Source organism: Mus musculus, chromosome 5 (genome assembly GCF_000001635.26).
Source record: "Mus musculus strain C57BL/6J chromosome 5, GRCm38.p6 C57BL/6J".
NCBI classification, from domain to species: domain Eukaryota; kingdom Metazoa; phylum Chordata; class Mammalia; order Rodentia; family Muridae; genus Mus; species Mus musculus.
In genome coordinates this window covers 119,107,212-119,123,995 of record NC_000071.6, presented here as the reverse complement: position 1 = coordinate 119,123,995, position 16,784 = coordinate 119,107,212, and the positions used below count along the sequence as shown (strand labels likewise).

The following is a 16,784-nucleotide window of genomic DNA, read 5'->3' as shown; positions in this document are numbered from 1 at the left end:
ACCTCAGAAAAACAACACTCAGAAAGGTTAACTAGCTTTCCCAAGTGGTCATCAAAGACTTTACAGATGAGTTCTACAGAAGAAAAAAAGACAATGTAGATATGTAGAGGAGGGTATCCTGGTTATCTTCTTTCAGCATTTCGAAGCAGCCTAGAGTCATCTGAGAGGAGAAGTCTAGATTGAAAAATGGCCTAGAACAGATTGGCCTGTGATTGTATCTGGGGGTTGGGGGGGGCATTGTTATAGGATGGTCCAGCCCACTATGGGTGGCACCATTCCCTAGGCAGGTGGTCCTGGCTGTGTAAGAAAGTTAGCATGAGCCCTTGAACAAGCCAGCAGGAAGCGTCTTCTATGGTTCCTGCTGTACTTTCATGGCTGTGAGTATCTTCCCTGGTTAGAGATAATGTTACACGGAAGAGCAATCAGGCTCTCCAGGGTTCCCACCTTGAGTTCTTACCCTGACATTCGTCAATGATGGACTTTGACCTGCAAGTAGAAGCTAAATAAACCCTTTCCTCCATCAAATTGCTTTTAGTCAGTTACATCACAGCCAAAGAAAGAAACTTAGGGCAGAAGAGGAAGCAGATCAAGGCACCCCAGCTCCCAAGCTCCTTCCAGCAGTGGCCCAGCCCTCTTTGTTGCCCCTCCATACCCACCCTCTTCCTTCAAATGACGCATCCCTGTGAAATCTACGATTCAAGAAACTCCATCCATCCCAAATAAATGTGTATCATGTGGAACTGAGCTTGACTCCTCAGGGACACAAACAACTTTCCTTTGATCAAAGTACAGTCACAGGGCTGAACATTTTTAGATGAAATCATTAGTATTACCACAATGAGGGCAAATTTATCCCAGCCTCTCAGCATGCTAATGAAATCTTTACACACTGCATTAATTGTGCTCAGCAAGTAGGCAAACCTTAGCAGTGCTGCCCCCAGGGGACTTGAAAACAACACCAAACAGAAGCTGAGATCAAAGGCAGATATGCACTTTAGCCATTAAGCACCCCAGAGTGATCCAGAACCTTCTAACGCCCTCAAAGTACTCAAACCACAGACTTCTTTCTTCATTTCAACAGATGGCCCCATCCCTGTCCCTGTCTACCCTGCCCTCAGAGCCTTTTCATCCTGATGCAAAAATATTTATGGGGCCCGGAGAGATGGCTCAGTGACTAAAGGGATTCACCATTAAGTCTCACAACCTGAGTTTGGTCCCTGGCACCCACATGGTAGAAGGAGAGAACTGACTCCTAAAGTTGTCCTCTGCCCTCCATGTGTGTGTTATGACATGTCACCCTATCCATAAATAAGTAATTTAAAAATATATATTCAGCCAGGCGGTGGTGGTGCAGGCCTTTAATCCCAGCACTTGGGAGGCAGAGGCAGTCAGATTTCTGAGTTCAAGGCCAGTCTGGTCTACATAGTGAGTTCCAGGACATCCAGGACTATACAGAGAAACCCTGTCTCAAAAACAAACAAACAAACAAACAAAATTGTACATACATATATGTGTGTGTGTATATGTGTATATATATATGTATATATATGTATATATATATGTATATATATATATATATTCCAGTTTTCAAATATCAGGGGGCTAGGGGTGGTTTGGTATGTAAAAGGCATGTCATACATGCATAAGGACCAGAAATCCATTCTTTGCAATAGTCAGCCATGACGCATAAGAAACTATCAAAAACCTTGCTTATAGGGCTGGAGAGATAGCTCAGTGGTTAAGAGGATTGGCTGCTCTACCAGGTTCACAACACACAACAGCTCACAACTATCTATAACTGCTGTCCTAAGGGACCTGACACCCTCACAGACATACAGGCAGGCAAGACACCAATCGATGCCCATAAAATAGAAATAAATAAATAAAATTCTAGAAAGCTTAGCTTCCGCAAATGTATTTTATGACTTCCCAGTTTGGGTGGGTCAAGTGTCTAGATCTGACTTGGCCACTGAGTTCTCTTCTTTGGGTCTCTCCCAAGGCTGCATGAAGGCTGTTATAGTTTGAAGTTTCCTCTCAAGATAAGTAGTAAAGGGCTCCCCCTTTCAAGACCACTGGGCTATTGGCAAGGCTCTGTTCTTCAGGAGCTATTGAACTGAGGATTTCAGCTCCGTGGTAGCTCTTGACTTGAATCTACTCCAAGACCCTGCTATGTGGGCCTCTGCAGCATGGCCACTTCGTGTAAGCACGAAACAGAAGATGTCAACAGAATCTACTTTCAGGATGCCTTTTCCTGCTGAGCTATCTGAATCTCCAAATTTTTTGCAATGGGATGCAGAGACTGTGAGGGCAAAGTAGATATGGACCACTTGCTGAAATGAACAAATCTTTGCAGGGGGGAGGTTTCATGGAAATCCCAATAAAATCTCCACCCAACTATGTTCCCATGCAACAGCCATACTTTCTGAAGTCACACCCACACATCCGTGACCTGTTTGCTGTTTATCGTTATTGACCCATTGAGTCCTATGAGAGCACAGCAGACCTGCCCACCGGTGTGCACCTCATCTACCTCAGGGCTTAGTTGGCTTACAATGCTTAAAACCATGCTAACTCGATCACAAATGAAGAAGCATCTCCATCTCTTTCATCCTCAAAGCCTCAAAGCTCCTGGAATGAGGCAAGATGAGAGAGGCTGGGGCTGGATTGTGAGGAGCGCTCTTCCTTGCAGATTCAGTTAGTAACTGAATACTGAGGGTGGTGCACTGTGGGGAGACCACAGTGTCAAGTTAGGTGAGGGCAGTGCTTGTTTTGATGGAGTCTAGCGTCCAGTGAAGTCTAGAGGAGATTAAGTACACCATAGCATTGTGACCCATCCCGTGCTGATTTCTGTTAGTTAAGGAGGGGTATGAAGGAGGCAGCTAAGCCTGTCTGCATCACCAGGGAAGGCTTGCTGGAGGAGGTGATGTTCATGGTGAAGTCAATGAGACAGGGACCAAAGAAGAGAATGAACTTGTCTCTGCTATTATCCCATTTATCCCTATGCAGCTAGCTGCTGCTCACCCGCCTCGCCTTTATCAGATAATAATCCCTACTGTGATATTTATGGCAGACTGTTCTAAATTCAGAGGCTGTTCTCATTACGTATATGTTACCCTGGTATAAAGCAACTTTGGGCTGAAAGGGGTTGATTCAACTGATAGGTCACAGTCTATCACTGAGGGGAAGTCAAGGCAGGGACTTGAGCAGCTGTTCACATCACATCAAACTCAGGAACAGAGTGGATGGAACACATCTTGATTGTTCTCAGTTCACTTTCCCCACTGCCTAGGAATGGTGCCGCCCACAGTGGGCTGGGGCTTCTGACACCAATTAATAATCAAGGCAATCCCCCAACATAGCACACAGGTCCATCTGCATTAAGACTGTCTTTCCAGGTGATACTAAGTTATGTCAGGTTGCAGCTGCCCAGCGAATCCACCATTGTGGATATAAGGGGCCTCAGGTCATCTGAGCTCTGTTCATCAGTAAAAATGAGATGGAAACTAAGAATGTGGCGAGCATTCGGGGAGATGACATATTCAGAACCCACACACAGCCAGCAGAGCATGCCCGAGCTGTCGGCCGCCCTTCTACATCTGGGTACTGCACTGGAGCCCAGGCATCTTGAAGAACGTTCATGGTCCCACACCAGGCTCCCCAGCAGCTTTTGTGGAATGTGTCATGTGATTGTTCAGATACTCTCCTGGACTGATTGTTAGCAGGGCATTGTTGACAATGGTGCATGCTTGGGCTGGCGATGCAGCTCAGCCACAGAACACTTGCTTAACTCCCATCAGGCCCTGGGCTCTACCCCCAGATCAGTAAGAAAAAGAATAATAATGTATACCTTCTCTCTATGTATCTCTGTCTCTCTCTGTCTCTGTATATCCCTGTCTCTCTCTCTGTATATCTCTGTCTCTCTGTCTTTGCATAACTCTGTCTCTCTGTCTCTATATATCTCTGTCTCACTGTCTCTCTGTCTCTCTATATATCTCTGCCTCTCTCTGTATATCTGTCTCTGTCTGTATATCTCTCTGTCTGTCTCTGTCTGTCTCTGTCTCTGTCCTTGTGTGTGTGTGTGTGTGTGTGTGTACCATATGGTGGAGGCCAGAGGTTCATTCACATCCTTAGTCCCAGTCTCTTCCTTATTTTTGGGGGGGTGGGGGGTGGGAGAGGGGGGGACAGAATCTCACTGTACAGCCCTGGCTGTCCTAGAACTTGCTATGTTGACCAGCCTGGACTTCAGCTCACAGAGATCCACCTGCTTCTCCCTCTCAAGTGCTGGGACTAAAGGCCTACGTCACCATGCCTGGCTCCATCTTACCTTTTGAGCCCAACTCTGATTGAAGAGAGGCCAGCTAGCCCCAGGGATCCTCTTGTCCCTATTTTATCTTCATTGGTGGGATAATAGGTACATGCCACTGTGTTGGGTGTCTTTCATATTAACATGTTTGTTTCTGTGCTTCTGGGAGTGGCTCATGGTAGACCACTACCACATTGCAGCCCTCTGTGCTTGGCATCCTTGTGTGAGTTCCAGGGACCGGGCCCCGGTCCGTATGCTTTACCATTTGAGCCATGTCCTCAGGTCCCTGTACTTTAACCAACTGTAAGTCATACTGAGTAATTCTCGCAGACCCTGGGGATCTCATCCTAACTGTGAAAGCCCAGCATTAGAAAGCTTGTCAACCTGTCCCTTGTCATCATGAACACTTCATTAGAGATGTATTTTATTTTTAAATTATGTATGTGCTTTTAAATATTTTTCTAAAGAATATCCATGCCTATGTGTGTATATGTGCACAGGAACATAGATACATGCAGAAGCCAGAAAAGAACACCAGGTACCCTAAATCTAGAGTTACAGACGATAATAATGAGCCACTCAATACACTTAGCTACTGAGCAGTATCTCCAACCACACACACACATTTATTTACTTGCTTACTTTTTATTTGAAATGGGCCCCTTCTACGTAGCTATGACTATCTGAGAACTCACTCTGTAGACCAGCCTGGCCTCAAGATCTGCCTGCCTCTGCCTCTCAAGTACTGGGATTAAATAAAGGCAATCCCACAATGCCCCCAGCTCCAACCTTTTGCGCATTTTTACGGAGAATTCTATTCTATGTTTTTGTGTGCTTCAAGGTAACACTGAGGTCAACGAAACACAGCTCACACCACAGCAGTTCCCTCAGATCATATAGAGCTGCTGAGCATTGTGGCAACACAGTTATCACAGCATACAGGAGGCTAAGACAGGAAGATTGAAGTTTTGAGGACAGCCTGGGCTATAGCAAGACACTGTTTAAATATATGGTCAAATACTAATTAGAATGAATGAATGAATGAATGAGTGAGTGAATGAATGAATGAATGGTTGAATTAAGGCTATGTAGACCAGAGAAGTCTTTTTCAGGCCAGTGGCACCACAGCTGTCTTAACACTGGGACGTGATATATATTTGTGTCAGTTTTAACTGGTGAACCGTGTTTAGTCAATTTTTTAACAGCTGGTTGAGAATGGATCACTGAAGGACTTAGTTCAGTAGGTAAAGTTCTTCCTGCTCAAGCAGAAGGAGAAATCCCATAAAACCCAGGCACAACTCACACTCTGAAACCCTAGCACTGGAGGGTGGGACAGGTGGCTCCCAGGAGCTCACCAGCTGGTCACATGACATGGACCCCTAATGCCACATGCCCACGCCCCCCTCCACAGACATGCTCACGAAAAAGACAAGATGTGTCATGTCTTATTTTGCAGGAGGTGAGAGGTTTTCCTGGTACACGGCAAGCCAATGCTGCAAACCTAAACCATATCTTCAGTCCAGGGAAAGGTAATTTTAACAGCATTCTATAAGCACTACCCATTTATATGAAAGTATAGTGCTTAACCATGAGTGCTCATACTTGATCATGAAGATACAAGACTATTGCGGCCGAGTTTGCCATGCTGTTTGGTTGTGAGTTGATGTTAGCTGCCCTTGTTAAAACGAAGTCTTCTCTAGGAAGCCACGTGAAGTGGCTGACCTACAGGCCTGCAGGCCTGTGCATATGTGCACAATAAGCTACCACATGGACGTGATGACCAAACGGCCTAGGGAAGCATTTCTCAGAACATACTCCCACCACTAAGTGTGTGTGTGGGGGGGGGGGGGGGCGAAGACTATATTTAGCCCTGGGTTCTGGGTGTCAAAGGCTTCAGGTTCCCTACAGAGTTGTCACAGGAAATACGATCAGTTTCCATCCCAAGTTGAAGGAAGAACGTCTTGGCCTCTTGCAGCTAGAATATTCTCAAACTGGTGAGCTCCTTTGCAGGGGCTGGTAAAGGTGACCATCAGTAAAGAAGGAGCCTGCTGTGAAGGCCTGAAGGCCTGAGGGTGGTTCCCCATAGCCATACAAATACTATGCACAGGGAAAAGTGAGCTGGGCTCCCTGAGCCAAGGAGGCAGAAGACAGGTGGATCCTTAGGACTCTCTGGTGGCCAGCCCAGCCAATTGATGAGCTCCAAATGAGTGCTTCTGTCACAGGCAGAACTAAGGAAGATACATGAAGTCTACCCCTGGCCTCCACATGCGGAGAGACCGCCGGAGATGAGTTCTGGGCCTGGAATCTACGAAACTTTAAAGACACTGGACTGGACCGGAAGTCTGGATGTTGCTTCCTGTCTCTCATCTACAACCCTCCCCCCCACCCCCCACACACACCTCTTTCTCTGACCCAAGTGCATCTTGGGTAACCACGTGTGTACGGTCCTGGGAGTGTGCACCTCAGGGTGGTTTTATTTGGAGACAATTTAAATGAGGACAGCCCCATAGCACATGACTTCAGAGCAAACCCCCCCCCCCCCCCGCAAATGGAAGCTTCTGAAAGTCTTCAGCATTGGAGAGAAATTAAATGATGACCGTTTTGCGGGAAATGTGAGGCCCTCTAGTTCATGCCCTCTTTGAGAGAGCCCATCTCCCCCGATGGATGAGACCTCTGGCCCCTTTCCTAGGACAGTGTGAACTTCACTTCACAGGTCTGTGGGAGAAACACATACACAGGTGTCTGTTTCCTTCTCAGTCTAGAAGCGATACCCAGTGATGACGATCGGTCCCATGCATGTCATGAATTGCACACCCCGTGCCAGGAGCTGAGGATCTTTGTTCTGCTCGTGTTCAAGCCTTCTAGAAGGATAGATGGGCGAAGTGAAAAACTAAGGCAGAAGTTCTAGAACATTCCAACTGAATGAGTGTCTCCTGGGAATCCTGTCAAAAGAGAAACGCCAACGCAGAGGGTCTGGGTAGACCCTGCGACGCACCCCATTGATAATGGCTAATGGTTGCTGATACTATGATGAGATCTAGGGTCACCAAGGAGATGGGCCTCTAAGTATGCCTATGAGGAACGGTCTAGATTAGATTAACTGAAGTGGGGAGACCTATCCTGAATGGGGAGAAAGTGATCTGAGCACCAGCGTTGTTCATCTCCCTCTGCCTCCTTTCTACGGAAGCCATGAGACCACCTGTTTCGAGGGGCTGCCGCCATGATGGGCTGTATCTGCTTTCTGAACTAAACCAAGCCTTCCTTCCCAAGTTTCATTGTGTTACAGCCATGAGAAGATTCACTAATGGAGACTCCGGGGCTCTGCATTGTTCCTGGCTGTGAGAGGTGCCTCTAGCTGCCAGCCTGCAGACATCCCATCACCATGGGCTTCCCAGCCCTGAGGATACACAGCAAGGCCCTGAATGCTCCAGGGATGAAGCACTGAGAAGCAGTGGGTCACATAAGAATGTATTCTTTGGAAATACAAATTCTAGGCCAGGCATGGTGGCACACACGCCTAGAGGCCCATCACTCGGAAGGTGGAAGCAGGAGGAACAAGCTTGGCTATGGAATGAGTTGGAGGTTAGCCTGGGCTACATGAGATGTAATCATATATTTCACTCAAAGTAGAATCCAATGACCTTGGTTTGCCCTTGTGAGGGGTGATATGATCCCTTATAGCTTTTGTTGTTGTTGTTGTTGTTGTTTTGTTTTGTTTTCCATTTTGGGGGTTTTGGATTTTAAAACAGGGTTTCACTATGTAGCCCTGGTTACCCTGGAACTTACTCTAGCCTTGAACTCAGAGATCCATCTGCCTCTGCCTCCTGAGTACCGAGATTAAAGGCATGTGCCACTACCGCCCAGCCCCAGATAATACACATATAAATACATGTGTGTGTGTGTGTGTGTGTGTGCAAACACACACACACACACACACACACACACGGTCTCTAAAGGACAAACAAGCATGTAAAATGTGAACAGCTTTGATAGTGACCTCAGAAATCTTCATAAAAACATGCAAGTGAAACTTCATGTGCTCCAGTACAGGGGAATGCCAGGGTCAAGAAGTGGGAGTGGGTGGGTAGGGAAGCAGGGAGGGGGGAAGGTGTAGGGGACTTTCGGGATAGCATTTGAAATGTAAATGAAGAAAATATCTAATAAAAAATTGGGGGAATAAGCATGCAAGTGTATCACCTAGTTACTAGAAAAGCCACAGAGGGCTGCAAGGTTGAGGTGAGATGAGAAATAATATGAGCACACAAACGCTTACACATTGACACGGGGTCATAACCATTGGACACACTCACATTCTTTACCCCAGCTACTTCATACCTGGGAAGGTGCCAGGAAGGTATGAACACACCAAGGCACACAGAGAAAAACATTCATGATGACTTAGCTCACAGGAATCCCAAACTAATGACCACCCAAGTGTCCACCAACAGGCGAACTGGCCAGTAAGTCAAGGTGGATTTACAGGGTGCAGTGACCATCCAGCAAGAACCAAACACCTCCACACCCAACAGAAACAAAGTTCTCTGACTCCCTGACAGTGAATTCACAAATGGTGTTGAGCTCGTGAGGAAAGCTTGCACAGAAACCAACCACACGATACACTGAACCTTCTGCAACCATGATTAACTGATTAGAACTTCAGGGAGTTTGGAAAGCTGGAACGTTGCTGGTCTAGACCCTGAATCCAATTTATCCAGGGCTAACATTAGCCTCATTACTGGCCATCCCTTGACTACCACTATGGCTGACCTAACATCCGGAGACTAGCAGGTGAAACCTTTTGGAATGTACTGATCTAACAGCACATTAGCTTTCACCAACCAAAATGGCACCCTGAAGCTGTTACCACGATACATGGAACTGATCGTGACCTGAGCCTGCGACCACACCACTTGTGTTTGGCTCCACAATAAACTTCTCCTGTCCTCTCTGAGGTGAGAGGTGTGTTTTTGTGTTGACAAATAAAAGCCAATTATAAAGGAATAAAATTGGTTTGTGCGAGATGCATAATGAGATGTGGATTCAAGTTTGGAGCGGGGGGGGGGGGGGGGGGCAGATGGGCTGGTTATATAGGGCAGACAATGTTTTTAGCTCTCCGAGCCGGATGAACAGACACTCAACTCAGTGTGTTCATTGAGACATTGGCTTTGTTTACCGTGTGTGTTTCTCCAGGTCTGCATTCATTCATAAGGCAGATTAAAGCAATCAGGAGGACTCACGGTCGCTGCCACCCCTAACTCTGTTCTTGATAAACCTCCAGGGCTGTTTGCCTTGGGATTACAGAGGATGTGAGATCCGGAGGCTCCACCACCAGACCTCCCTGCTTGGCCCAGCAGTCTGGATGCCTCCATCTGGCTTCAAGCCAGCTTCCTCCACTCCTGAGGTCTTTTGTGCAGCTCAGGTAGGAGCGTTTTTTTCCCAGCATGCTCTGGGCCCCTGGGTTTGTGGGAGGAGCCTGGGTTTTGTGGAAGAGAGAGAAAGGAGAAAGCATTACACTATGACAGACAGGTGCTGAGCCTCGCAGCTGGGTAAATAGAGCCAGCCCGGGGGGGGGGGGGCAGGGGGGCGGGGGGGATGTTTTTACCCATGGCTTACAGTCACTGAAGATGCAGGCTGAAAGCGCAGGGCGAGTCATGCCCATCTCCGGACCTGCACTGATCTTAGCCCTCAGCTCCCATTGTTTTGTGGGTAATTCTCATTGTTTTCCTGGGTTGTATACTCAGCTTTGTGTCTTCTGGTTTTCTTTCTCTGGGATTTCTCTAGAAACCTGTTCTTGCACACCGTGACCAGTCAGCATTACAGCGTCTATTGGGGGGAAAAACCAACTTGGTTTTCAAGCAGGGAATAGAAAATGGGGAGGGGAGGGGTAATAATTAGTCTTGAAGTATGGAGGATGGAAAGATCTATGGACATCGACCTCACAGTTAACGATTTTGAAGTCACTGGAAACCAATGGTGCGTGGGTCCAAGAGATCGGAGTTCAAGTTCAGGCTGACCAACTTGTAAGGTGCAAGTTGTGGAAAATCGTTCTGGAAAAAAAAAACCTAGACTAGGTCTGGGGAATATAGTTCCTTTAGTAGAGTGCCTGCCTACCATGCCTGAAGTCCTGGGTTCAGTTCCCAGCACTCCATAGACTAGGTATAGTGGATTGCATCTGTCACTCCAGCACTTGGGAGGTAGAGACAGGAGGACCAGAAACCCCTGTATCTGGAAGCTGGCACAGCAGCTCCTGATGGCAGCCAAGCTGAGCAGAGGGCCTAGCCAAGATGGAGGCCTACGGGGAGCTGGGCTTGGCCCTGGAAGCTTAGTTTGGCAAATGCTTTATTTGACATTAATGACCTAGCCCTAAAATGGCATATCTTTTTTTTTAATGCACTACTCAGCCATAGAGCCTAATATCCACACAGATTCACATGGAAGACTCATAAACCCCTTTTCCCTGAGAGAAAAGCTGGTGTGTGTGTGTGTGTGTGTGTGTGTGTGTGTGTGTGTGTGTGTGTGTGTGTGTTCAGGAGTACGCACATGTGGGTGGCCTGCTGTGCCTAGACACACGGGCCTGCAAATGGCCATAGTGTTGCTCTGTGTTGGGTTCCAAGCTGAAATGTCCTCTGATGTTGTCCCAGGATTGACTTCAGTCAGGGCTGCAGGTACCACTCTGTGCAAAGTGCCTGCCTTGCTGGCACACACAAAGAGTTCAGTTTTATTCCCAGATTTCAGGGGAAGGAAGGGAGGGAGGGAGGATGGGGGGAGGAAAGGAGGAATGGAAGGAAGGAAGGAAGGAAGGAAGGAAGGAAGGAAGGAAGGAAGGAAGGGAGGGAGGGAGGGAGGAAGGGAGGAGAAGGAGGGAGGGAAGGGAGGGAGGGAGGAAGGAGAAAGAGGGAGGGAAGGGAGGGAGGATGGGCAGGCTAGCTGGGGGTGACAGCTTCGAATCCCACTGCTGGAGACAGGCTCATGGGGCTCATGGCCCACTGTCTTGGCTTAAGCTGCAAGTTACAGGCTGGAGAGAGACTATGTCTAAAATAAACAAACAAACAAACAAACAAACAAACAAACAAATAAATGTGACTGACAAGCAGAGGCTATCCTCAGGCCTACACACATGCATGCATGCATCCTTGCAGACACGGAGACATACATGCACGCACACACACACACACACACACACACACACACACACACACACACACACACTGATGCAGAGGCCGTGACCCAGGTGCCTGTGTAACTTCTCAGTGCTGACCCAGCTACCAGCTCCATGGTGTTAACAGGTTCCTGGTGGAGAAGCCCGAGCTGCTTTGGGGTTTGCTGTCACTGTTTACTTTTTGCTTTCTTTTGGTTTTGTCTGCGGAACTAAGGATTGAAGCAGAGTCTTCATGCACCCGAAGTAAGCACTCTACAGCTTAGATGCACTCCCTAGGCCTGACTCTGTAGCACCCCCCCCCCAATAGGCTTGAGCTTCAGATCTTCCCACCTCAGCCATTCAAGTAGTTGGGATTATGGGCCTGCACCACCAAACTCAGCTTGTAAACTGGACACAATGACGTCTGATCTCTACAGTGACCCAAAGAAGTAGGGACGACCATTTGAATGCAGTTATAAGGCAAGGAGAGTGTTGTCCAAGACCAGCAGCTAGACATGATCCACGCATGTCAGAAGCTCCAGTGTCCCCTTAACCACAGAGCCCCCGGCACCCGTAAATGAGCAGATATATACAGGGACGAAGAGGTGGCATGTAATGAGAGAAGGAGGGTGCAAAAGACATGGAGAAAGGAAGAAGGAAAATCAGAAAAGAACTGCCGACAATGAGAGGGATTTTTGATAGAAGTTAGACAGGTGACAGACAACTGGGGAAAGAGTAGATGCTAACCCTGGGTTGGGTGGTGTTGAGAGCAGGGTCCCCAGGAGCATGCCTCTGTCCCATCTCTCTGAGAAGAAGAGACTCTTTAAGAGACACAAGAACACAGATGCCCCAAGATGTCCCCGTGGAACACTGGCCTAGTGCAGACAAGCCGCTGAGCATCTGACTATTTCCCAAATATTTGCACAGCAGACTACCGTACTTTGGCTAGCTTCCCTTCCTTTTGTTTGATAAACACAGCTGGCCTGCAAAGGAGGGATGAGGTAGTCCTATGGAGAGGGTCCTCAAGGGCATCTTTTCTCAGCCAAAGCCCACTTTACAAAATACAGATAAATACGTACACATGGGGGACCACGTAGAATTCCCTCTGAGTGGCTTTGACAGCTTCATTTCAATTTGACTTGAGTTAACTCTCAAGGAGAAGGCTCGTAGGTCTCGGGGGAGGGGGAGGAGGCAGTGGGGGGAAGCACATGGGAAAGATTTGCACCAGTCTTGGTGTGCTAGAGGGGAGCTGGGAAGAGAGGAGTAGCAAGGGGGAGAGTGAATGCTGTCATAAGCTGAAGACAAAGGGTCAGAGTATAGATGAGTGTGTGTGAGTACATCCCAGCAGCTATAGGGAGAGGTTCTCAACCCTTGGCTGAAATGTGAGCAGAATGGAATTTACAGATCAAAGACTGTCATCTACATTAACTACACACACAAACGCATGCACACACACACATACACACATGAACTCACACACATGCATGAATTCACACACATGCACACACACACACACACACACACACACACACACACAATGTTTTAGAGAAGGGAAGGGCTTAGGAGTATATTTCAGGGGAAAGAGTTCAGAATAGGGATGGGGAAGGTTACATGTCTGTACACACATGCATCATGCATGATACATACAATGCAGGGCATGCAATATAATGTACCCAATATACACAATAGGATACACTCAACACCCTCATCACAATAACCAATATAATATATACAATATGATAATAGAGTGGAATACATGCTAATACCACACAAACACACAGCATTCATACAATGCTCACACTTCAGTGTGCACAATACCCACGTATTCACACTGCGTGCAGCACACACAGTACATACTCTAGAATCCATCCTGTGCATAATGTACAGCCCAGCACGCACAACACACACAGGACCCTGTGTCTCCATGGAGTGATGTGACCTGGGACAGGTGGTCATTTGTCATCCCCTAATAAGCATGATCACCTCTGGCCTGTGTCTGAGCTGAAAGGAAACCTACCCATGTGTCAACGTGGTGACCTCTGTGGGAAAGGCCAGCAGCTAGCTGTAGCAGTTTCTGGTCCCAGGTTGGTTGAGCCGCATCCAGGGTTTCCTTCCCTGAAGGAAACCGTTTTTTTATCATTCCTAATTGGGCTGAGCCACATGTGACAAGCCTGCGGTTTCGCCTTTCAGGCCTGGGGAGCCTCGGTTTCCTCCCTCCAGTCTTAGGGATTCACTTCTCAGCAGGTGCCCATCCTGTGGTCAGCAAGGGGGATCACTTTTCAGATGTGTCTTGGAAATGATGGATGGATTTCCCTCTTCCCAGAGGAGAGCCTTTTCCCAGCCACCGGCCACACGGTCCTGATGTCACCATCCACCATCATTATTGTGCAAAATAAAAGTCCTCGCCACCTCTAGTACTGACAGTGCCTGCAGCACCCTCAGAAGTTGTGGATGGTTAGGGAATTATTACCCATGAAATAAATAATAAGAATATTCCACAAAACACCCGCAGTCAGACACACATACATGCACATGTGTACACACACTCACACACATTCACACACTCCACATGCACATGCCTTTTGAATCCTGTCATAAATGTTTCCCAGATACCCTCTCATGCAATATTTGCAATTCTACCATTACACAATAATAACAATTCCATCAAGTTGGGGTCTAGTGCTCACAAAGCCCTGGGTTCAATCTCCAGTAGTGTGATGATGATTAATGGTAAAAATAATGTTGTGGGTTGATTCATTGTCAAGTCCTTCATATGAAGCTGATAGTGAATGTCGATGCCCAGTAATATCCTGTTTGTTTCACAGACAGTGACATGGAGGAGTGGAGGCTGAGTCACTCATTGGCTACAGCACAAGTAACATGTGATGATGGTGGTGTAACAGCCTTGCTCTCAGAGACAGTCTTACCCTGTGCTGGTTGGACAAGTCCATAAAACAAAGCAAATATGTCATGTATTATATAAAGAGATAGACACATAGACAGATGATAGATAGATAGATAGATAGATAGATAGATAGATAGATAGATAGATATGCAGACAGGCAGAGAGGCAGATAGATGATAGACAAATGATAGGTAGATTTATTGATAGATAGATAGATAGATAGATAGATAGATAGATAGATAGATAGATAGATAGATAGATAGATAGAGTTTGGAAGATTTGATGAACAAATAGACAATAGATACATGAAATATGGTCTGGTAGATGATAAATGATAAAAATATAAAATATAGATACATAGTTTATAGATAGTTATGTAGAATCATGTTCAAACAAAAATATAAAATATAGATACATAGTTTATAGATAGTTATGTAGGATCATGTTCAGATGATAGCTACCTAACTAGATGATCAACAGACAGATAGACACATGGATTACAAATAGATGACTCATTCCAGTGACAAGTCCCTTGCCAGCTCCAACCCCACCGTGATGAAGTTATCATTTATTTTGTAATGGTAGAATTCGACTATCCATATCTGTTCAGTGACACAACCATTAACTGTTCACTGAGCCCCCTTTATGTGCCAGGTGTCATAGGCACCTTGGTGAGGAACTGCAAGATGGTATGACAAAGAATAAACGTTCTTTGGAACTCTAGATTTAGCATCACTTAACCAACCCAAGAGTGAGACTTAAGCTTAGATGTTACTCATTTGTGTGTGTATGTTGGGGGGGGGGGTCAAGAAGGGAGATTGAGGCAGCCCAGAAATGTGTTGCCACTGATTGGGCCCCTGGAGAGTGTAGAGCTGTTTGAAACCAGGGAGGAGGGTACCTGAGGCTAGGCAAGCAGTGCCTGAGGCTAACTCACCTTGTCCAAGAGGCCCCCAGAAACGATGTTCCCACTTTCAACCGGCATGCTGTAGAATGACAGTCTGTTGTCTGATGTGCCTCATTCTGTGGCACTCAAAGTAAAGATGTGCAGGCAGAAGGAAGGTGTTCACTGAGTGGCTCTGGGCAAAGAGAACCTAAGCATCTCATCTCGGTGAGGGACAGTCAGAGTCCACCTAGAGCCAGATGCTATAGAGCAGCTTGAATGAAAGAGAGTCGAAGCAAGGAGATAAGAAGCCCCTGACCCAATTAGTAGTAACCTGTTGAGTTCAGTATTCAGATATCCCTAGGAATGACTGTAAACTTGTCACAGATGCACAGGTACGGGAACACACAATAGAAAATAATTTTCCCACATGCAGACAAACTCACTGGTCTTCACCATGACCCTAGGAACCAAGCAGTGCTGGGGACGACCTATCTTCATGTACAGAAGAGAATAGGGGTGTTGAGTCTGAGTCTGGTTGCTAGGGTTACCCAGACAGGTTATGATAGATGAGCTGAGACTCCAAGCTAAGAACTCCAGCTCCAGGGCCCTCTCCTTGGTATCTGAGTGTTCTGAATTCTTGCCCTATCCTATTTCAGGAAGGGACAGCTGGGTGGGGGGAAAGAACAGCTGCCCTCAGCCTCATAAAAGATGAGGTTCTTGCCCCCTGCTGCTATGAAAGGAAGGGGACAAATCCTTTGGTTCTAACTGGAAATAAAGAAAATTAAGCTAAGATATTGTAGCGTGAGGGAGAAACATTTTCCCAATTCTGTTCTGGAAGGGGTTTAACCCATTCGGCCATTCACCTCCGATGACTGTGTCTGGGGGAACTAGGGGACATGTTTCTCCATCCTTCCCTTTCTTAATTTGTAAAGTGGAAACAATCTTGTCACCTGACTCAAAGGTCAACTGTGTTTATTTTGTACTTACAGTTGAACGCTATGAGTGATTAACATTGAATGCTATAATTGTTACCATTCTAAACTACTTTTACCATCTGTTAATGGTTGGGTGGGGTCTCTCTAGGCTGGGTCTCTATCTCATCGATGGTTGGTTGAAGGTCTCTCTAGGCAGGCTATCTGTCTCATCACTGGTTGGTTGGGGTCTCTCTAGCCCAACTATCTATCATCACTGGTTGGTTGGGTTCTCTCTAGCCCAACTATCTATCTCATCACTGATTGGTTGGGATCTTTTTAGGTAGGTTAACTCATTGGTTCACACTCTACTTCCTTTTCAAATGCCCTCAGTGGTTACATACAAAACAGGGCCCCTCACATTCTTCATCCTTTTCCTTCATCAATGATGCTTACTCCATCTCTCCTCTTCCCCACAGATGCACTGTCTTATCATACTCTGTTGAGAGAATAGATACCATAGATCTAAGATGCCATCTTCAAACTCTTGAGCCTACACTGACCTTTCAATAGCTTTCACACATACCCAGATTTTCAACATTTATCACATCACTAAGGAAGCTCATGGGGCTGCGATGTGCCCA

General features: G+C 46.7%; 1 long non-coding RNA gene across 1 annotated transcript; it reads right to left on the bottom strand.

The window, feature by feature from the left end:
• Positions 1-9,452: 9,452 nt before the first annotated feature.
• 1700081H04Rik (RIKEN cDNA 1700081H04 gene) lies at positions 9,453-15,760 on the bottom strand. The gene is made up of 4 exons (NR_040693.1): positions 15,281-15,760; positions 10,239-10,350; positions 9,917-10,126; positions 9,453-9,776 (listed from the first exon to the last, which is right to left on the bottom strand). It is a non-coding gene; the product is annotated as an RIKEN cDNA 1700081H04 gene (long non-coding RNA).
• Between the last annotated feature and the right edge of the window lie 1,024 nt (positions 15,761-16,784).